The 21,973-nt window shown below is 39.9% G+C and overlaps 12 non-coding genes and 8 pseudogenes across 12 annotated transcripts; all 20 read right to left on the minus strand.

The window, feature by feature from the left end:
• Positions 1–349: 349 nt before the first annotated feature.
• On the minus strand, positions 350–468 carry LOC145995549 (5S ribosomal RNA). The gene has a single exon (XR_014442596.1). It is a non-coding gene; the product is annotated as a 5S ribosomal RNA (ribosomal RNA).
• A 1,096-nt stretch (positions 469–1,564) lies between these two features.
• LOC145995483 (5S ribosomal RNA) lies at positions 1,565–1,683 on the minus strand. Its single transcript, XR_014442534.1, has one exon. It is a non-coding gene; the product is annotated as a 5S ribosomal RNA (ribosomal RNA).
• Positions 1,684–2,611: 928 nt separating this feature from the next.
• On the minus strand, positions 2,612–2,730 carry LOC145995446 (5S ribosomal RNA). Its single transcript, XR_014442498.1, has one exon. It is a non-coding gene; the product is annotated as a 5S ribosomal RNA (ribosomal RNA).
• A 409-nt stretch (positions 2,731–3,139) lies between these two features.
• On the minus strand, positions 3,140–3,258 carry LOC145995744 (5S ribosomal RNA; annotated as a pseudogene).
• A 574-nt stretch (positions 3,259–3,832) lies between these two features.
• On the minus strand, positions 3,833–3,951 carry LOC145995447 (5S ribosomal RNA). Its single transcript, XR_014442499.1, has one exon. It is a non-coding gene; the product is annotated as a 5S ribosomal RNA (ribosomal RNA).
• Positions 3,952–4,881: 930 nt separating this feature from the next.
• Positions 4,882–5,000, minus strand: LOC145995457 (5S ribosomal RNA). Its single transcript, XR_014442509.1, has one exon. It is a non-coding gene; the product is annotated as a 5S ribosomal RNA (ribosomal RNA).
• A 1,095-nt stretch (positions 5,001–6,095) lies between these two features.
• On the minus strand, positions 6,096–6,214 carry LOC145995522 (5S ribosomal RNA). The gene has a single exon (XR_014442570.1). It is a non-coding gene; the product is annotated as a 5S ribosomal RNA (ribosomal RNA).
• A 404-nt stretch (positions 6,215–6,618) lies between these two features.
• On the minus strand, positions 6,619–6,737 carry LOC145995817 (5S ribosomal RNA; annotated as a pseudogene).
• Positions 6,738–7,309: 572 nt separating this feature from the next.
• LOC145995448 (5S ribosomal RNA) lies at positions 7,310–7,428 on the minus strand. The gene has a single exon (XR_014442500.1). It is a non-coding gene; the product is annotated as a 5S ribosomal RNA (ribosomal RNA).
• Positions 7,429–7,830: 402 nt separating this feature from the next.
• On the minus strand, positions 7,831–7,949 carry LOC145995688 (5S ribosomal RNA; annotated as a pseudogene).
• A 409-nt stretch (positions 7,950–8,358) lies between these two features.
• On the minus strand, positions 8,359–8,477 carry LOC145995708 (5S ribosomal RNA; annotated as a pseudogene).
• Positions 8,478–9,050: 573 nt separating this feature from the next.
• Positions 9,051–9,167, minus strand: LOC145995715 (5S ribosomal RNA; annotated as a pseudogene).
• A 402-nt stretch (positions 9,168–9,569) lies between these two features.
• On the minus strand, positions 9,570–9,688 carry LOC145995769 (5S ribosomal RNA; annotated as a pseudogene).
• A 410-nt stretch (positions 9,689–10,098) lies between these two features.
• Positions 10,099–10,217, minus strand: LOC145995788 (5S ribosomal RNA; annotated as a pseudogene).
• A 562-nt stretch (positions 10,218–10,779) lies between these two features.
• On the minus strand, positions 10,780–10,898 carry LOC145995471 (5S ribosomal RNA). The gene has a single exon (XR_014442522.1). It is a non-coding gene; the product is annotated as a 5S ribosomal RNA (ribosomal RNA).
• Positions 10,899–11,996: 1,098 nt separating this feature from the next.
• On the minus strand, positions 11,997–12,115 carry LOC145995614 (5S ribosomal RNA). The gene has a single exon (XR_014442660.1). It is a non-coding gene; the product is annotated as a 5S ribosomal RNA (ribosomal RNA).
• A 1,103-nt stretch (positions 12,116–13,218) lies between these two features.
• On the minus strand, positions 13,219–13,337 carry LOC145995693 (5S ribosomal RNA; annotated as a pseudogene).
• A 929-nt stretch (positions 13,338–14,266) lies between these two features.
• On the minus strand, positions 14,267–14,385 carry LOC145995589 (5S ribosomal RNA). The gene has a single exon (XR_014442635.1). It is a non-coding gene; the product is annotated as a 5S ribosomal RNA (ribosomal RNA).
• A 382-nt stretch (positions 14,386–14,767) lies between these two features.
• LOC145995553 (5S ribosomal RNA) lies at positions 14,768–14,886 on the minus strand. Its single transcript, XR_014442600.1, has one exon. It is a non-coding gene; the product is annotated as a 5S ribosomal RNA (ribosomal RNA).
• Positions 14,887–16,253: 1,367 nt separating this feature from the next.
• Positions 16,254–16,372, minus strand: LOC145995579 (5S ribosomal RNA). The gene has a single exon (XR_014442625.1). It is a non-coding gene; the product is annotated as a 5S ribosomal RNA (ribosomal RNA).
• Positions 16,373–21,973: the final 5,601 nt, after the last annotated feature.

Below are 21,973 nucleotides of genomic sequence, written 5' to 3' on the forward strand. Positions count from 1 at the left end.
AGTGCAGTGAAAGGGTTTTGAACAAAATATACACCCAATAATAACGCAGACTCGTATTCTCGCCGAAAACTACCAACGCCGGACCTACGGAGAGAGACACGGCGGATCCAGGCACAGCTATCCACCGCAATTATGGCGGCCGGATGTAATACGACAGCACCCTGCAACCCAGCATGATAAGAAATTAAATAAAACATCGGCTTCCCAGATATTCATATATACTAATATATATTTTTTACATATATTATATGCTTACAGCTATAAAAGAGGTGATTCTGCAGAAACTGTGGATGATTGATTGGTTTCAAATTACAAAAATGTCACTATTAACCAAAACAAAGAAAAAGGTTGCCAACAGTACCTGGTGTTCCCAGGCAGTCACCCATCCAAGTACTTACCAGGCCCGACACTGCTTGACTTCGGTGATCGGACGAGAACCTGTATATTCAGCGCGGTATGACCGTTGGCGAAAGGTACTGCTTTCAGTAAGATAGATATACTCCACCGTCTAGTTTTCGAGACGAGACGTATTATGTCCCGTTTTGTGTGGACTGCCAAGAATGTGTAGATGAAACATAATTGTTACTATTAATGATACATTTCATTGTAATCATAGTGAGAAAATGTGCTTTAACAACCTTCGAGAGATGTGTTAACATTAAAGCTAAAAGACAGAGAAGGAAATTTTAAGCAGGGTTGGGATTTTAAACAGAAACGCCTAAAAATACATCAAATAATATTTCAGGAACGTATCCTCGCACAAAAACTACCAACGCCGGCTCTTCGGGAAGCGATTCTGCAAGAAATGTTTGTGATTTATTGACTTCAAGTTACAAAAAAGGTCATTATCACCATTACAAAAACAAAAAGGTTGCTAACAGTACTTGGTGCTCCCTGGCTGTCACCCATCCTAGTACTTTCCAGATCCGTCGCTGCTTGGTTTCTTTTTTGGGACGAAAACCGGTATATTTAACGCGGTATGTCCGCTGGGGAAATGCACTGCTTTCGGTAAGTTACATATAGGCCACCTTCTAGCTTTCGAGACGAGTCGGGACATCCTACGTTTCGTGGGCAGTGCCAAGAATGTGTTGAAGGAACATACGTTTTTGTACTAAAATAATGATACAATTCATTAAAATCATAGTGAGAAAATGTTCTCTAACAAATTTCGAGAGATGTGCTAACATTAAAGCTACACGATAGGGATTCAAAATTAGTGCAGTGAAAGGGTTTTGAACAAAATATACACCACATAATAACGCAGACTCGTATTCTCGCCGAAAACTACCAACGCCGGACCTACGGAGAGAGACACGGCGGATCCAGGCACCGCTATCCACCGCAATTATGGCGGCCGGCTGTAATACGACAGCACCCTTCAAACCAGCATGATAAGAAACTAAAAAAAAACATCGGCTTCCCAGATATTCATATATACTAATATACATTTTTTACATATATTATTTGCTTACAGCTATAAGAGAGGTGATTCTGCAGAAGCTGTGGATGATTGATTGGTTTCAAATTACAAAAAGTTCATTATCAACCAAAACAAAAAAAAGGTTGCCAACAGTACCTGGTGTTCCCAGGCAGTCAACCATCCAAGTACTTACCAGGCCCGACGCTGCTTGACTTCGGTGATCGGATGAGAACCGGTATATTCAGCGCGGTATGACCGTTAGCGAAAGGTACTGCTTTCGGTAAGATAGATATACTCCACCGTCTAGTTTTCGAGACGAGACGTATTATGTCCCGTTTTGTGTGGACTGCCAAGAATGTGTAGATGAAACATAATTGTTACTATTAATGATACATTTCATTGTAATCATAGTGAGAAAATGTGCTTTATCAACTTTCGAGAGATGTGTTAACATTAAAGCTAAGAGACAGAGAAGGAAATTTTGCGCAGGGTTGGGATTTTAAACAGAAACGCCCAAAAATACATCACATAATATGGGAGGAACGTATCCTCGCCGAAAAACTACAACGCCGGCTCTTTGGGAAGCGATTCTGCAAAAAATATTTGTGATTGATTGACTTCAAGTTACAAAAAAGTCATTATCACCATTAAAAAAGCAAAAAGGTTGCTAACAGTACCTGGTACTCCCAGGCTGTCACCCATCCAAGTACTTTCCAGATCCGTCGCTTCTTGACTTCTGTTTTGGGACGAAAACTGGTATATTTAACGCGGTATGTTCGTTGGCGAAAGACACTGCTTTCGGTAAGTTACATATAGGCCACCTTCTAGTTTCCGAGAAGAGTCGGGACATCATACGTTTCGTGGGCAATGCCAAGAATATGTAGAAGAAACATAGGTTCTTGTACAACAAATAATGATACATTTCATTGTAATCATAGTGAGAAAATGTGCTTTAACAACCTTCGAGAGATGTGTTAACATTAAAGCTAAAAGACAGAGAAGGAAATTTTGTGAAGTGTTTGGTTTTTAAACAAAAAACGCACATAAAATACATCAAATAATATGGCAGGAAGGTATCCTCGCAGAAAAACTACCAACGTCGGCTCTTCGGGGAACGATTCCTCAAAAACTGTGGGTGATTGATTGACTTCAAGTTTCAAAGATGGTCATTATCAGCATTAAAGAAAAGGTTGCCAACAGTACCTGGTGTTCCCAGGCGGTCACCCATCCAAGTACTTACCAGGCCCGACGCTGCTTGACTTCGGTGATCGGACGAGAACCGGTATATTCAGCGCGGTATGACCGTTGGCGAAAGGTACTGCATTCAGTAAAATAGATATTCTCCACCGTCTAGTTTTCGCGACGAGACGGGTTATGTCTCATTTTGTGTGCACTGCCAAGAATGTGTAGATAAAACATAATTGTTACTACACAAAATAATGATACATTTCATTGTAATCATAGTGAGAAAATGTGCTCTAACAACCTTCGAGAGATGTGTTAACATAAAAGCTAAAAGACAGAGAAGGAAATTTTGTGCAGGGTTGAGATTTTAAACAAAAACGCACAAAAATACATCAAATAATATGGCAGGAACGTATCCTCGCAGAAAAGCTACCAACGCCGGCTCTTCGGGAAGCGATTCTGCAAAAAATGTTTGTGATTCATTGATTTCAAGTTACAAAAAAGTCATTATCACCATTAAAAAAGCAAAAAGGTTGCCAACAGTACCTGGTGTTCCCAGGAGGTCACCAATCCAAGTACTTACCAGGCCCGACGCTGCTTGACTACGGTGATCCGACGAGAACCGGTATATTTAACGCGGTATGTCCGTTGGCGAAATGCACTACTTTCGGTAAGTTACATATAGGCAAACTTCTAGCTTTCGAGACGAGTCGGGACATCCTACGTTTCGTGAGCAATGCCAAGAAGGTGTAGAAGAAACATACGTTTTTGAACTACAAATAATGATACAATTCATTGTAATCATAGTGAGAAAATGTGCTCTAACAAGCTTCGAGACATGTGTTAACATTAAAGCTACAAGATAGAGATTCAAATTTAGTGCAGTGAAAGGGTTTTGAACAAAATATACACCCAATAATAACGCAGACTCGTATTCTCGCCGAAAACTACCAACGCCGGAACTACGGAGAGAGACACGGCGGATCCAGGCACAGCTATCAACTGCAATTATGGCGGCCGGATGTAATACGACAGCACCCTGCAACCCAGCATGATAAGAAATTAAATAAAACATCGGCTTCCCAGATATTCATATATACTAATATACATTTTTTACATATATTATATGCTTACAGCTATAAAAGAGGTGATTCTGCAGAAACTGTGGATGATTGATTGGTTTCAAATTACAAAAATGTCACTATTAACCAAGACAAAGAAAAAGGTTGCCAACAGTACCTGGTGTTCCCAGGCAGTCACCCATCCAAGTACTTACCAGGCCCGACACTGCTTGACTTCGGTGATCGGACGAGAACCGGTATATTCAGCGCGGTATGACCGTTGGCGAAAGGTACTGCTTTCGGTAAGATAGATATACTCCACCGTCTAGTTTTCGAGACGAGACTGGTTATGTCTCGTGTAGTGTGCACTGCCCAGAATGTGTAGATGAAACATAATTGTTACTATTAATGATACATTTCATTGTAATCATAGTGAGAAAATGTGCTTTAACAACCTTCGAGAGATGTGTTAACATTAAAGCTAGAAGACAGAGAAGGAAATTTTGTGCAGGGTTAGGATTTTAAACAGAAACGCCCAAAAATACATCAAATAATATTTCAGGAACGTATCCTCGCACAAAAACTACCAACGCCGGCTCTTCGGGAAGCCATTCTGCAAGAAATGTTTGTGATTTATTGACTTCAAGTTACAAAAAAGGTCATTATCACCATTAAAAAAGCAAAAAGGTTGCTTACAGTACCTGGTGCTCCCAGGCTGTCACCCATCCAACTACTTTCCAGATCCGTCGCTGCTTGGTTTCTGTTTTTTGACGAAAACCAGTATATTTAACGCTGTATGTCCGTTGGCGAAATGCACTGCTTTCGGTAAGTTACATATAGGCCACCTTCTAGCTTTCGAGACGAGTCGGGACATCCTACGTTTCGTGGGCAATGCCAAGAATGTGTTGAAGAAACATAGGTTCTTGTACAACAAATAATGATACATTTCATTGTAATCATAGTGAGAAAATGTGCTTTAACAACCTTCGAGAGATGTGTTAACATTAAAGCTAAAAGACAGAGAAGGAAATTTTGTGAAGTGTTTGGTTTTTTAACAAAAACCGCACATAAAATACATCAAATAATATGGCAGGAAGGTATCCTCGCAGAAAAACTACCAACGTCGGCTCTTCGGGGAAGGATTCCTCAAAAACTGTGGGTGATTGATTGACTTCAAGTTTCAAAGATGGTCATTATCAGCATTAAAGAAAAGGTTGCCAACAGTACCTGGTGTTCCCAGGCGGTCACCCATCCAAGTACTTACCAGGCCCGACGCTGCTTGACTTCGGTGATCGGACGAGAACCGGTATATTCAGCGCGGTATGACCGTTGGCGAAAGGTACTGCATTCGGTAAAATAGATATACTCCACCGTCTAGTTTTCGCGACGAGACGGGTTATGTCTCATTTTGTGTGCACTGCCAAGAATGTGTAGATAAAACATAATTGTTACTACACAAAATAATGATACATTTCATTGTAATCATAGTGAGAAAATGTGCTCTAACAACCTTCGAGAGATGTGTTAACATAAAAGCTAAAAGACAGAGAAGGAAATTTTGTGCAGGGTTGAGATTTTAAACAAAAACGCACAAAAATACATCAAATAATATGGCAGGAACGTATCCTCGCAGAAAAGCTACCAACGCCGGCTCTTCGGGAAGGGATTCTGCAAAATATGTTTGTGATTGATTGACTTCAAGTTACAAAAAAGTCATTATCACCATTAAAAAAGCAAAAACGTTGCTAACAGTAAATGGTGCTCCCAGGCTGTCAACCATCCAAGTACTTACCAGATCCGTCGCTGCTTGACTTCTGTTTTGGGACGAAAACAGGTATATTTAACGCGGTATGTCCGTATGCACTACTTTCGGTAAGTTACATATAGGGCACCGTCTAGCTTTCGAGACGAGTCGGGACATCCTACGTTTCGTGGGCAATGCCAAGAATGTGTAGAAGAAACATACGTTTTTGAACTACAAATAATGATACAATTCATTGTAATCATAGTGAGAAAATGTGCTCTAACAAACTTCGAGACATGTGTTAACATTAAAGCTACAAGATAGAGATTCAAATTTAGTGCAGTGAAAGGGTTTTGAACAAAATATACACCCAATAATAACGCAGACTCGTATTCTCGCCGAAAACTACCAACGCCGGACCTACGGAGAGAGACACGGCGGATCCAGGCACAGCTATCCACCGCAATTATGGCGGCCGGATGTAATACGACAGCACCCTGCAACCCAGCATGATAAGAAATTAAATAAAACATCGGCTTCCCAGATATTCATATATACTAATATACATTTTTTACATATATTATATGCTTACAGCTATAAAAGAGGTGATTCTGCAGAAACTGTGGATGATTGATTGGTTTCAAATTACAAAAATGTCACTATTAACCAAAACAAAGAAAAAGGTTGCCAACAGTACCTGGTGTTCCCAGGCAGTCACCCATCCAAGTACTTACCAGGCCCGACACTGCTTGACTTCGGTGATCGGACGAGAACCGGGATATTCAGCGCGGTATGACCGTTGGCGAAAGGTACTGCTTTCGGTAAGATAGATATACTCCACCGTCTAGTTTTCGAGACGAGACGGGTTATGTCTCGTTTAGTGTGCACTGCCAAGAATGTGTAGATGGAATATAATTGTTACTATTAATGATACATTTCATTGTAATCATAGTGAGAAAATGTGCTTTAACAACCTTCGAGAGATGTGTTAACATTAAAGCTAAAAGACAGAGAAGGAAATTTTGTGCAGGGTTAGGATTTTAAACAGAAACGCCCAAAAATACATCAAATAATATTTCAGGAACGTATCCTCGCACAAAAACTACAAACGCCGGCTCTTCGGGAAGCGATTCTGCAAGAAATGTTTGTGATTTATTGACTTCAAGTTACAAAAAAGGTCATTATCACCATTACAAAAGCAAAATTGTTGCTAACAGTACCTGGTGCTCCCAGGCTGTCACCAATCCAAGTACTTTCCAGATCCGTCGCTGCTTGGTTTCTGTTTTCTGACGAAAACAGGTATATTTAACGCGGTATGTCCGCTGGCGAAATGCACTGCTTTCGGTAAGTTACATATAGGCCACCTTCTAGCTTTCGAGACGAGTCGGGACATCCTACGTTTCGTGGGCAATGCCAAGAATGTGTTGAAGAAACATACGTTTTTGTACTAAAATAATGATACAATTCATTGTAATCATAGTGAGAAAATGTGCTCTAACAAACTTCGAGAGATGTCTTAACATTAAAGCTACAAGATAGGGATTCAACTTTAGTGCAGTGAAAGGGTTTTGAACAAAATATACACCCCATAATAACGCAGACTCGTATTCTCTCCGAAAACTCCCAACGCCGGACCTACGGAGAGAGACACGGCGGATCCAGGCACCGCTATCCACCGCAATTATGGCGGCCGGCTGTAATACGACAGCACCCTTCAAACCAGCATGATAAGAAACTAAAAAAAACATCGGCTTCCCAGATATTCATATATACTAATATACATTTTTTACATATATTATTTGCTTACAGCTATATAAGAGGTGATTCTGCAGAAACTGTGGATGATTGATTGGTTTCAAATTACAAAAAGGTCACTATCAACCAAAACAAAAAAAAGGTTGCCAACAGTACCTGGTGTTCCCAGGCAGTCACCCATCCAAGTACTTACCAGGCCCGACACTGCTTGACTTCGGTGATCGGACGAGAACCGGTATATTCAGCGCGGTATGACCGTTGGCGAAAGGTACTGCTATCGGTAAGATAGATATACTCCACCGTCTAGTTTTCGAGACGAGACGGGTTATGTCTCGTTTAGTGTGGACTGCCAAGAATGTGTAGATGAAACATATTTGTTACTATTAATGATACATTTCATTGTAATCATAGTGAGAAAATGTGCTTTAACAACCTTCGAGAGATGTGTTAACATTAAAGCTAAAAGACAGAGAAGGAAATTTTGTGAAGTGTTTGGTTTTTAAACAAAAAACGCACATAAAATACATCACATAATATGGCAGGAAGGTATCCTCGCAGAAAAACTACCAACGTCGGCTCTTCGGGGAGCGATTTATCAAAAACTGTGGGTGATTGATTGACTTCAAGTTTCAAAAAAGGTCATTATCAGCATTAAAGAAAAGGTTGCAAAACAGTACCTGGTGTTCCCAGGCGGTCACCCATCCAAGTACTTACCAGGCTCGACGCTGCTTGACTTCGGTGATCGGACGAGAACCGGTATATTAAGCGCGGTATGACCGTTGGCGAAAGGTACTGCTTTCAGTAAGATAGATATACTCCACCGGCTAGTTTTCGAGACGAGACGTATTATGTCCCGTTTTGTGTGCACTGCCAAGAAAGTGTAGATGAAACGTAAGTGTTACTACACCAAATATTGATACATTTGATTGTAATCATAGTGAGAAAATGTGCTTTAACACTCTTCGAGAGATGTGTTAACATTAAAGCTAAAAGACAGAGAGGGAAATTTTGTGCAGGGTTGGGATGTTAAACAGAAACGCCCAAAAATACATCAAATAATATGGCAGGAACGTATCCTCGCCGAAAAACTACCAACGCCGGCTCTTCGGGAAGCGATTCTGCAAAAAATGTTTGTGATTCATTGACTTCAAGTTACAAAAAAGTCATTATCACCATTAAAAAAGCAAAAAGGTTGCCAACAGTACCTGGTGTTCCCAGGAGGTCACCAATCCAAGTACTTACCGGGCTCGACGCTGCTTGACTTCGGTGATCGGACGAGAACCGGTATATTCAACGAGGTATGACAGTTGGCGAGAAATGCTGCTTTCGGTAAGATAGATATAACCCACCTTCTGGTTTTCGAAACGAGTCGGGACATCACACGTTTCGTGGGCAATGCCAAGAATGTGTAGAATAAACATACGTTTTTGTACTACAAATAATGATACAATTCATTGCAATCATAGTGAGAAAATGTGCTCTAACAAACTTCGAGAGATCTGTTAACATTAAAGCTACAAGATAGAGATTCAAATTTAGTGCAGTGAAAGGGTTTTGAACAAAACATACACCCCATAATAACGCAGACTTGTATTCTCGCCGAAAACTACCAACGCAGGACCAACGGAGAGAGACAAGGCGGATCCAGGCACCGCTATCCACCGCAATTATGGCGGCCAGATGTAATACGACAGCACCCTGCAACCCAGAATGATACGAAATTAAAAAAAACATCGGCTTCCCAGATATTCATATATACTAATATACATTTTTTACATATATTATTTTCTGACTGCTATGAAAGAGGTGATTCTGCAGAAACTGTGGATGATTGATTGGTTTCAAATTACAAAAAGTCACTATTAACCAAAACAAAGAAAAAGGTTGCCAACAGTACCTGGTGTTCCCAGGCAGTCACCCATCCAAGTACTTACCAGGCGACGCTGCTTGACTTCGGTGATCGGACGAGAACCGGTATATTCAGCGCGGTATGACCGTTGGCGAAAGGTACTGCTCTCGGTAAGATAGATATACTCCAACGTCTAGTTTTCGAGACGAGACGGGTTATGTCTCGTTTAGTGTGGACTGCCAAGAATGTGTAGGTGAAAGATAATTGTTACTATTAATGATACATTTCATTGTAATCATAGTGAGAAAATGTGCTTTAACAACCTTCGAGAGATGTCATAACATTAAAGCTAAAAGACAGAGAAGGAAATTTTGTGAAGTGTTTTGTTTTTAAACAAAAAACGCACATAAAATACATCACATAATATGGCAGGAAGGTATCCTCGCAGAAAAACTACCAACGTCGGCTCTTCGGGGAGCGATTTATCAAAAACTGTGGGTGATTGATTGACTTCAAGTTTCAAAAAAGGTCATTATCAGCATTAAAGAAAAGGTTGCAAAACAGTACCTGGTGTTTCCAGGCGGTCACCCATCCAAGTACTTACTAGTCCCGACGCTGCTTGACTTCGGTGATCGGACGAGAACCGGTATATTCAGCGCGGTATGACCGTTGGCGAAAGGTACTGCATTCGGTAAGATAGATATACTCCACCGTCTAGTTTTCGAGACGAGACGGGTTATGTCTCATTTTGTGTGCACTGCCAAGAATGTGTAGGTGAAACATAATTGTTACTACATAAAAGAATGATACATTTCATTGTAATCATAGTGAGAAAATGTGCTTTAACAACCTTCGAGAGATGTGTTAACATTAAAGCTAAAAGACAGAGAAGGAAATTTTGTGAAGTGTTTGGTTTTTAAACAAAAAACGCCCAAAAATACATCAAATAATAGGGCAGGAACATATCCTCGCAGAAAAGCTACCAACGCCGGCTCCTCGGGAAGCGATTCTGCAAAAAATGTTTGTGATTCATTGACTTCAAGTTACAAAAAAGTCATTATCACCATTAAAAAAGCAAAAAGGTTGTCAACAGTACCTGGTGTTCCCAGGAGGTCACCAATCCAAGTACTTACAAGGCCCGACGCTGCTTGACTTCGGTGATAGGACGAGAACCGGTATATTCAACGAGGTATGACCGTTGGCGAGAAATGCTGCTTTCGGTAAGATAGATATATTCCACCTTCTGGTTTTCGAGACGAGTCGGGACATCACACGTTTCGTGGACAATGCCAAGAATGTGTAGAATAAACATACTTTTTTGTACTACAAATAATGATACAATTCATTGTAATCATAGTGAGGAAATGTGCTCTAACGAACTTCGAGAGATGTGTTAACATTAAAGCTACAAGATAGAGATTAAAATTTAGTGCAGTGAAAGGGTTTTGAACAAAATATACACATAATAATAACACAGACTCATATTCTCGCCGAAAACTACCAACGCCGGGCCTACGGAGAGAGTCACGGCGGATCCAGGCACCGCTATCCACCGCAATTATGGCGGCGGGATGTAATACGACAGCACCCTGCAACCCAGCATGATAAGAAATTAAATAAAACATCGGCTTCCCAGATATTCATATATACTAATCATATATTATATGATTGCAGATATAAAAGATGTGATTCTGCAGAAACTGTGGATGATTGATTGGTTTCAAATTACAAAAATGTCACTATTAACCAAAAGAAAGATAAAGGTTGCCAACAGTACCTGGTGTTCCCAGGCAGTCACCCATCCAAGTACTTACCAGGCCCGACACTGCTTGACTTCGGTGATCGGACGAGAACCGGTATATTCAGAGCGGTATGACCGTTGGCGAAAGGTACTGCTTTCGGTGAGATAGATATACTCCACCGTCTAGTTTTCGAGACGAGACGGGTTATGTCTCGTTTAGTGTGCACTGCCAAGAATGTGTAGATGAAACATAATTGTTACTATTAATGATACATTTCATTTTAATCATAGTGAGAAAATGTGCTTTAACAACCTTCGAGAGATGTGTTAACATAAAAGCTAAAAGACAGAGAAGGAAATTTTAAGCAGGGTTGGGATTTTAAACAGAAACGCCCAAAAATACATCAAATAATATTTCAGGAACGTATCCTCGCACAAAAACTACCAACGCCGGCTCTTCGGGAAGCGATTCTGCAAGAAATGTTTGTGATTTATTGACTTCAAGTTACAAAAAAGGTCATTATCACCATTACAAAAGCAAAAAGGTTGCTAACAGTACCTGGTGCTCCCTGGCTGTCACCCATCCAAGTACTTTCCAGATCCGTCGCTGCTTGGTTTCTTTTTTGGGACGAAAATCGGTATATTTAACGCGGTATGTCCGCTGGCGAAATGCACTGCTTTCGGTAAGTTACATATATGCCACCTTCTAGCTTTCGAGACGAGTCGATACATCCTACGTTTCGTGGGCAATGCCAAGAATTTGTTGAAGAAACATACGTTTTTGTACTACAAATAATGATACAATTCATTGTAATCATAGTGAGGAAATGTGCTCTAACGAACTTCGAGAGATGTGTTAACATTAAAGCTACAAGATAGAGATTAAAATTTAGTGCAGTGAAAGGGTTTTGAACAAAATATACACATAATAATAACGCAGACTCATATTCTCGCCGAAAACTACCAACGCCGGACCTACGGAGAGAGACACGGCGGATCCAGGCACCGCTATCCACCGCAATTATGGCGGCCGGCTATAATACGACTGCACCCTTCAAACCAGCATGATAAGAAACTAAAAAAAAAACATCGGCTTCCCAGATATTCATATATACTAATATTCATTTTTTACATATATTATTTGCTTACAGCTATAAAAGAGGTGATTCTGCAGAAACTGTGGATGATTGATTGGTTTCAAATTACAAAAAGGTCATTATCAACCAAAACAAAAAAAAGGTTGCCAACAGTACCTGGTGTTCAAAGGCAGTCACCCATCCAAGTACTTACCAGGCCCGACGCTGCTTGAATTCGGTGATCGGACGAGAACCGGTATATTCAGCGCGGTATGACCGTTGGCGAGGGGTACTGCTTTCGGTAACATAGATATACTCCACCGTCTAGTTTTCGAGACGAGACGTATTATGTCCCGTTTTGTGTGCACTGCCAAGAAAGTGTAGATGAAACGTAAGTGTTACTACACCAAATATTGATACATTTGATTGTAATCATAGTGAGAAAATGTGCTTTAACACTCTTCGGAGATGTGTTAACATTAAAGCTAAAAGACAGAGAAGGAAATTTTGTGCAGGTTTGGGATGCTAAACAGAAACGCCCAAAAATATATCAAATAATATGGCAGGAACGTATCCTCGCCGAAAAACTACCAACGCCGGCTGTTTGGGAAGCGATTCTGCAAAAAATATTTGTGATTGATTAACTTCAAGTTACAAAAAAGTCATTATCACCATTAAAAAAGCAAAAGGTTGCTAACAGTACCTGGTGCTCCCAGGCTGTCACCCATCCAAGTACTTACCAGATCCGTCGCTTCTTGACTTCTGTTTTGGGACGAAAACCGGTATATTTAACGCGGTATGTCCGTTGGCGAAAGACACTGCTTTCGGTAAGTTACATATAGGCCACCTTCTAGTTTTCGAGACGAGTCGGACATCTCATGTTTCGTGGGCAATGCCAAGAATGTGTAGAAGAAACATAGGTTTTTGTACTACAAATAATGATAAAATTCATTGTAATCATACTGAGAAAATGTACTCTAACAAACTTCGAGAGATGTGTTAATATTAAAGCTACAAGATAGAGATTCAAATTTAGTGCAGTGAAAGGGTTTTGAACAAAATATACACCCCATAATAACGCAGACTCGTATTCTCGCCAAAAACTACCAACGCAGGACCTACGGAGAGAGACACGTCGGATCCAGGCACCGCTATCCACCGCAATTATGGCGGCCAGATGTAATACGGCAGCACCCTGCAACCCAGAGTGATATGAAATTAAAAAAAAAAACATCGGCTTCCAAGATATTCATATATACTGATATACATTTTTTACATATATTATTTTCTGACTGCTATGAAAGAGGTGATTCTGCAGAAACTGTGGATGATTGATTGGTTTCAAATTACAAAAAAGGTCAATATTAACCAAAACAAAGAAAAAGGTTGCCGACAGTACCTGGTGTTCCCGGGCAGTCACCAATCCAAGTACTTACCAGGCCCGACGCTGCTTGACTTCGGTGATCGGACGAGAACCAGTATATTCATCGCGGTATGACCGTTGGCGAAAGGTACTGCTCTCGGTAAGATAGATATACTCCAACGTCTAGTTTTCGAGACGAGACGGGTTATGTCTCGTTTAGTGTGGACTGCCAAGAATGTGTAGATGAAACATAATTGTTACTAATAATGATACATTTCATTGTAATCATAGTGAGAAAATGTGCTTTATCAACTTTCGAGAGATGTGTTAACATTAAAGCTAAAAGACAGAGAAGGAAATTTTGCGCAGGGTTGGGATTTTAAACAGAAACGCCCAAAAATACATCAAATAATATGGCAGGAACGTATCCTCGCCGAAAAACTACCAACGCCGGCTGTTTGGGAAGCGATTCTGCAAAAAATATTTGTGATTGATTAACTTCAAGTTACAAAAAAAGTCATTATCACCATTAAAAAAGCAAAAGGTTGCTAACAGTACCTGGTGCTCCCAGGCTGTCACCCATCCAAGTACTTACCAGATCCTTCGCTGCTTGACTTCTGTTTTGGGACGAAAACCGGTATATTTAACGCGGTATGTCCGTTGGCGAAAGACACTGCTTTCGGTAAGTTACATATAGGCCACCGTCTAGTTTTCGAGGCGAGTCGGGACATCTCACGTTTCGTGGGCAATGCCAAGAATTTGTAAAATAAACATACGTTTTTGTAGTACAAATAATGATACAATTCACTGTAATCATATTGAGAAAATGTGCTCTAACAACCTTCGAGAGATGTGTTAACATTAAAGCTAAAAGACAGAGAAGGAAATTTTTTGAAGGGTTGGGTTTTTAAACAAAAATCGCACATAAAATACATACGATAATATGGCAGGAACGTATCCTCGCAGAAAAACTACCATCGCCGGCTCTTCGGGGAGCGATTCTGCAAAAACTGTGGGTGATTGATTGATTTCAAGTTTCAAAAAAGATCATTATCAGCATTAAGAAAAAGGTCGCCAACAGTACATGGTGTTCCCAGGCGGTCACCCATCCAAGTACTTACCAGGCCCGAAGCTGCTTGACTTCGGTGATCGGACGAGAACCGGTATATTCAGCGCGGTATGACCGTTGGCGAAAGCTACAGCATTCGATAGGGATTCAAATTTAGTGCAGTGAAAGGGTTTTGAACAAAATATACACCCCATAATAACGCAGACTCGTATTCTCGCCGAAAACTACCAACGCCGGACCTACGGAGAGAGACACGGCGGATCCAGGCACCGCTATCCACCGCAATTATGGCGGCCGGCTGTAATACGACTGCACCCCTCAAACCAGCATGATAAGATACTAAAAAAAAACATCGGCTTCCCAGATATACATATATACTAATATACATTTTTTACATATATTAATTGCTTATAGCTATAAGAGAGGTGATTCTGCAGAAACTGTTGATGATTGATTGGTTTCAAATTACAAAAAGGTCATTATCAACCAAAACAAAAAAAAAGTTGCCAACATTACCTGGTGTTCCCAGGCAGTCAACCATCCAAGTACTTACCAGGCCCGACGCTGCTTGACTTCGGTGATCGGATGAGAACCGGTATATTCAGCGCGGTATGACCGTTGGCGAAAGGTACTGCTTTCGGAAAGATAGATATACTCCACCGTCTAGTTTTCCAGACGAGACGTATTATGTCCCGTTTTGTGTGGACTGCCAAGAATGTGTAGATGAAACATAATTGTTACTATTAATGATACATTTCATTGTAATCATAGTGAGAAAATGTGCTTTATCAACTTTCGAGTGATGTGTTAACATTAAAGCTAAAAGACAGAGAAGGAAATTTTGCGCAGGGTTGGGATTTTAAACAGAAACGCACAAAAATACATCAAATAATATGGCAGGAACGTATCCTCGCAGAAAAACTACCAACGCCGTCTCTTCGGGAAGCGATTCTGCAAAAAATGTTTGTGATTCATTGACTTCAAGTTACAAAAAAGTCATTATCACCATTGAAAAAGCCAAAATGTTGCTAACAGTAAATGGTGCTCTCAGGCTGTCAACCATCCAAGTACTTACTAGATCCGTCGCTGCTTGACTTCTGTTTTGGGACGAAAACCGGTATATTTAACGCGGTATGTCCGTTGGCGAAGTGCACTACTTTCGGTAAGTTACATATAGGCCACCGTCTAGCTTTCGAGATTAGTCGCGCATCCTACGTTTCGTGGGCAATGCCAAGAATGTGTAGAAGAAACATACGTTTTTGAACTACAAATAATGATACAATTCATTGTAATCATAGTGAGAAAATGTGTCCTAAAAAAATTCGAGACATGTGTTAACATTAAAGCTACAAGATAGGGATTCAAATTTAGTGCAGTGAAAGGGTTTTGAACACCGCTATCCACCGCAATTATGGCGGCCGGCTGTAATACGACTGCACCCTTCAAACCAGCATGATAAGAAACTAAAAAAAAACATCGGCTTCCCAGATATTCATATATACTAATAATAATCCTTTGCGCAAAAGCCCATGAAGGGCCTGGGCATACCTACCGACTGCCGGTCTCCCTCCCACACTTTCTCTCGTCACCTCTAAGCGTGGAGATCTTCAACCAGTATTGGAATAGTCGGGGGGTCAGCCCGACGTATCCCCAGCCGTTATAGTAGGTCGTCTCGACCGGATTACGATCACTCATTCGGAGCTCCCCAATTTCCTCACGATGGTGGGTTGCCACCGGCCCTATACGTAGGCCGAATAAATTCCGACCAGAGCCGGATTCGAACCTACGCCGTACCACAGCGAACGATCTCAAGACGAGTGAACGCCTTAACCCGCTCGACTACGGAGGAGGACTTCATATATACTAATATACATTTTTTACATATATTATTTGCTTACAGCTATAAAAGAGGTAATTCTGCAGAAACTGTGGATGATTGATTGGTTTCAAATTACAAAAAGGTCATTATCAACCAAAACAAAAAAAAGGTTGCCAACAGCACCTGGCGTTCCCAGGCGGTCACCCATCCAAGTACTTACCAGGCTCGACGCTGCTTGACTTCGGTGATCGGACGAGAACCGATATATTCAGCGCGGTATGACCGTTGGCGAAAGGTACTGCTTTCAGTAAGATATATATACTCCACCGTCTAGTTTTCGAGACGAGACGTATTATGTCCCGTTTTGTGTGCACTGCCAAGAAAGTGTAGATGAAACGTAAGTGTTACTACACCAAATATTGATACATTTGATTGTAATCATAGTGAGAAAATTTGCTTTAACACTCTTCGGGAGATGTGTTAACATTAAAGCTAAAAGACAGAGAAGGAAATTTTGTGCAGGGTTGGGATGTTAAACAGAAACGCCCAAAAATACATTAAAAAAATATGGCAGGAACGTATCCTCGCCAAAAAACTACCAACGCCTGCTGTTTGGGAAGCGATTCTGCAAAAAATATTTGTGATTGATTGACTTCAAGTTACAAAAAATTCATTATCACCATTAAAAAAGCAAAGGTTGCTAACAGTACCTGGTGCTCCCAGGCTGTCACCCATCCAAGTACTTACCAAATCCGTCGCTGCTTGACTCCTGTTTTGGGACGAAAACCGGTATTTTAACGCGGTATGTCCGTTGGCGAAAGACACTGCTTTCGGTAAGTTACATATAGGCCACCTACTAGTTTTCGAGACGAGTCGGGACATCTCACGTTTCGTGGGCAATGCCAAGAATATGTAGAAGAAACATAGGTTTTTGTACAACAAATAATGATACATTTCATTGTAATCATAGTGCGAAAATGTGCTCTAACAACCTTCGAGAGATGTGTTAACATAAAAGCTAAAAGACATAGAAGGAAATTTTGTGCAGGTTTGAGATTTTAAACAAAAACGCACAAAAATACATCAAATAATATGGCAGGAACGTATCCTCGCAGAAAAGCTACCAACGCCGGCTCTTCGGGAAGCGATTCTGCAAAATATGTTTGTGATTCATTGACTTCAAGTTACAAAAAAGTCATTATCACCATTAAAAAAGCAAAAACGTTGCTAACAGTAAATGGTGCTCCCAGGCTGTCAACCATCCAAGTACTTACCAGATCCGTTGCTGCTTGACTTCTGTTTTGGGACGAAAACCGGTATATTTAACGCGGTATGTCCGTATGCACTACTTTCGGTAAGTTACATATAGGGCACCGTCTAGCTTTCGAGACGAGTCGGGACATCTTACGTTTCGTAGGCAATGCCAAGAATGTGTAGAAGAAACATACGTTTTTGAACTACAAATAATGATACAATTAATTGTAATCATAGTGAGAAAATGTGCTCTAACAAACTTCGAGACATGTGTTGACATTAAAGCTACAAGATAGAGATTCAAATTTAGTGCAGTGAAAGGGTTTTGAACAAAATATACACCCAATAATAACGCAGACTCGTATTCTCGCCGAAAACTACCAACGCCGGACCTACGGAGAGAGACACGGCGGATCCAGGCACCGCTATCCACCGCAATTATGGCGGCCGGATGTAATACGACAGCACCCTGCAACCCAGCATGATAAGAAATTAAATAAAACATCGGCTTCCCAGATATTCATATATACTAATATACATTTTTTACATATATTATATGCTTACAGCTATAAAAGAGGTGATTCTGCAGAAACTGTGGATGATTGATTGGTTTCAAATTACAAAAATTTCACTATTAACCAAAACAAAGAAAAAGGTTGCCAACAGTACCTGGTGTTCCCAGGCAGTCACCCATCCAAGTACTTACCAAGCCCGACACTGCTTGACTTCGGTGATCGGACGAGAACCGGTATAAGTAGAGATCAGGCACTTGGGGTGAAAATGTTTGTTTAGTGATAAGATAAGCGGGGTCAGTTTTGTTTGTTTAGCGATATGATAAGAGTGGCGTACTCTTGGAGGGCATGTTGAAACCTAGGTGTGACGAAATCAGTGATAAGATTAGAGTAGCGTTTCATGACCTAAGTAAACCTTACTGGACTAGGAGGTCATGACCTTATTATGACGTTGCATGCATGTTGCTACAATGTCTGTATCGATGAGCTGTTTTGAGGTCACGGTGTCAATGAACTTTCGTAGTGACGTCAAGTTTCGATACAGGTTCCAGCAAGTTTTGTTTGGACTGTGACGTAGTTGATAATGGAGTTGGCGAGGTGGAATAGACGTGGCCTGAGCATCAGTTCTTTACAAGTCGCAGACGGAGTTAGTTGGTCTTTGGCGTTTTATTGACAATGAATTCTGCATCGATGAAACTTGTTGGAAAGAAAGGCGGAGTGAAGCGTCCCCAAGGAGAGGAAAAGGACAGAAAGCAGGTGAAGAGAAAGATACTTTTCAAGCAAACGGAGGAGAATGAAGGGGAGGAAGGCGTTAAAACAGAGGAAGATACGGAGAACGTTAAGACTGCAAGTGAACCTATTCGGCAGGGATTATTGGAGGTATGTTACAATTTTAGTGCATCGAAGCAGGTTGTGGTTGGCCTGGACCCGTCTAAAGAGTTTGCTACGTTTGTACGTGTCTGTAAATCGGGCCAACAGGGTGCAGTATTGAACGTAGACGAGTGGAACACTTTGATGAATGTACAAGTGGTTATCGATGGATATTTCGAGAATAACAGTGTAAAACGTCCATCTTCTATAAAACTAGGTGTGAACTTTAACGTTCGTTTTTGGACTTTCCATGGAAATAAGGTGGTGAGTTTGGAAGCAGTTCCCAATGTTGGCTATAATTTATGTGTGTGTCTCACCAAGAGGGGGTGGGAAAGTCTGATCAACCTCTGCCCCTGTGTGGATTACGCAGTAGTTACTTTGGAGAGAAATGAGAAACCTGTGGCGGAGTGGTACGGAAGATACTTATCGCGATGTGCAGAAAATGTGGCTGAAAGATGTGATGCTTGTCGAGATGATTCCCCGATTCACAGATGTATCGAACCTGATTTCATCGAGGAGCATAAAGGATGGTGTTCGGAGACGGTTGGGGGTGACTGTGTTGGAATTGATGGAGACAGGCTGCTGGTTGAAGTGGAACAATTTTGCAAGGAAATGACAATAGGCATGTTAGCTCCTATGTTGCTGGCAAGTGCAAAAACGGTTGAGATGCCGGACTTTTTTAATTTCAAGTAGAAAAAGTTCTGATATGTGTGTGTGTAACAAAAAAAAAAAAAAAAGAAAGAAAGAACTAGTGTTTTTCAATAAAAGATATTAACCAATTTCAGGTAGAAAGATAAAAAAGTTCTGAAATACGTGTGTAAAAATAAATGTATGTAAAACAAAAATGGAGGTTTTTAATAAAATATACCAGAATTTGAAAATTTGTGTTTTTGTCCATTTGTATTTAACACCGTGACATATTATAATGTTGCTGCTAAATCATGTACGTAGTGGAGATGACATTTTCCAGAGTAGGAGTCGTACAGTTCTTAATGCTTGAATTGTGCGAGAGCTACGCTAGAAATTGCAACGCGCGGACCCACTTCGTATTTGCGTTAGCAGACTAATTAATTAAAATTTCATATTTAATTATCTGAAGATTATACTATTACAAATTTTTCACTTAGGGTTACTAAAAAAATGATAGAAAATATTTCAAATTATAAAGTACTAAATTTATTACACATTTTATATAATTATAACCAATTTTACAATGAAACAATGATCACATAGCTATCCAAATATATAAATTTACATATGTACAAGTAATATTATTATTTACAGTTGATATATTATTTATACGTTTTTTTTTTTAAAAAAATCGTATACACATTTTAATGTTTCTCAATTTACATAAAGTATATGAAGATTTCCAGACTTTAAACACAACTATTTTTGCATATTGTTCAAGTATAGTTTTTTTATCCTGGCTCCCACACACACACACACACACACACACAGTGTCACATTTTTAATTTGTAGCATTCAGTTGATTTGGTTTATTATTCTTCAATTGTTACTTTTTCTTCTATGTCCGAGTAAGAATTATTACATGTCATATGTCACTTCTAGGTTGTTCTATGTTCCGACCCTCTCATCAGGATACTCTCCTAAAAAAATAAAAATGTGATAATTAGCTAATAGATTTAAATCACTAGAAAATAATTATATACTTTATGAACAAGACAGAGATATATATAAATATGTATATACCTTGCAAAACATGTCTGAAGTTGTGGAGGCACAAAACTGCAGGTTTTGATTTTTCTATTTATTATAATCGACATTTTTCTTTTGATATATTTATCATTCCGTAATAGGTTATTTGTGAAATAAGTAACAAATGTCTGAAGAGATCTTCCTCTAGATCGATGTATGATATAGGATAAACAATAATGTCCACACACATCACTGTTTAAACCTTGAAGTTGTACAGTGTTATATGAAAAACTTATAGTATTGTTTTGAAGAAAATTTCGTACAGAGGCTATCTGTGGTGGTAATCCGAAACTATCAAAATATTCGCCATTTCTTGATATATCAATGTATATAGCAACCCAATGGGTCCCTGGTTTGTTACTGGGATCTGTATTCAAAATTATCGCAGCAGGTGTAGATACTGTTAGTGGAAGCATATCAGAGGGATATACCCCTGTATGTTTATGATCGTGAAGATGTCGAAGTGGTAGAAGTAGTTGAAGTGTGTTCATATTTCCACTGTGCAAGGTTGTAAGCATTTGACAAAGAACAGAAGAAGGTTGACCTTAAATGTGCCGAATGAAAACAACGAGGGGTGTTATCCTTCGAAAATAATTTTAATGAAGGACAACCGTACAAAGTCAGATCTTGAACTGTTCTACCAAGTAGAAGTGATAGAAAATTAGATTTTTCAGTTCCTTTACAAAATACTGAATCATAAGGTGCAAGTGTGTATTTTAGAAGATACTTGAGATAATAAAAAGGAATAACTCCATCACACCATGATAGACCGTGATAATTTCTCTGTAACCAATGAACGGATTTCAAATTTTCAGCAGAGAGATGATCTACAGAGAATGGGGGCTTCAATAACCAATGATAAGAGTGGCTACCATTACCACTATATATTGCTACTTCTTTTGGTATAAATGTTTTATTTATATTAAAGCCTTGAATATCGACTACTGCGAACAACATTTTGAAATAAAATGAAATAAACTATGGTATACACTTACCTTATATCTGTTCAACTTGCGTAATCCAGGATGATATTTCGATCTTTATCTACTTCAAAAAGATTTTGGAACTCCCCGTAGACAACACCGTTGACTGTCTCTGCTAAAGCTGTGTTGAAGTGGACCTCCAAACGAACTGTTCCATGTCGTACAAGGTTCCAGTGTGTTGATGTATGAGCAGATAGGTCGGGAGTGAGGTCAAAGGCAAAAAGTGTGTATCCTTGACCGTAGTCCTCTCTAGAGATTCCATTCCCCTCATTTAAATATTGAATTCCAGTATTTTCAAATAATGTCTGATACGACCTGACAAATAGGTTATTCCGAAAATCCGGTTGAAGGGGATTCGATGGAATTTGTTTCCCGTCTACATACAGGCAGAGAAAATTTATATTGAAATGATGAAAATTATAAGGATTTTTAGTGTAATCCCCGTTGAATGCTGCATTAGTAACAAATCCTATAATGATACGTTTTGGAATTTGGCCCAGGAATAAGTTGTCGATAGTTTTATTTAGAATACCTCTAGGAAAGGTAATGATCT

Source organism: Lepisma saccharinum, chromosome 11, assembly GCF_977018435.1.
Source record: "Lepisma saccharinum chromosome 11, izLepSacc3.1, whole genome shotgun sequence".
NCBI classification, from domain to species: domain Eukaryota; kingdom Metazoa; phylum Arthropoda; class Insecta; order Zygentoma; family Lepismatidae; genus Lepisma; species Lepisma saccharinum.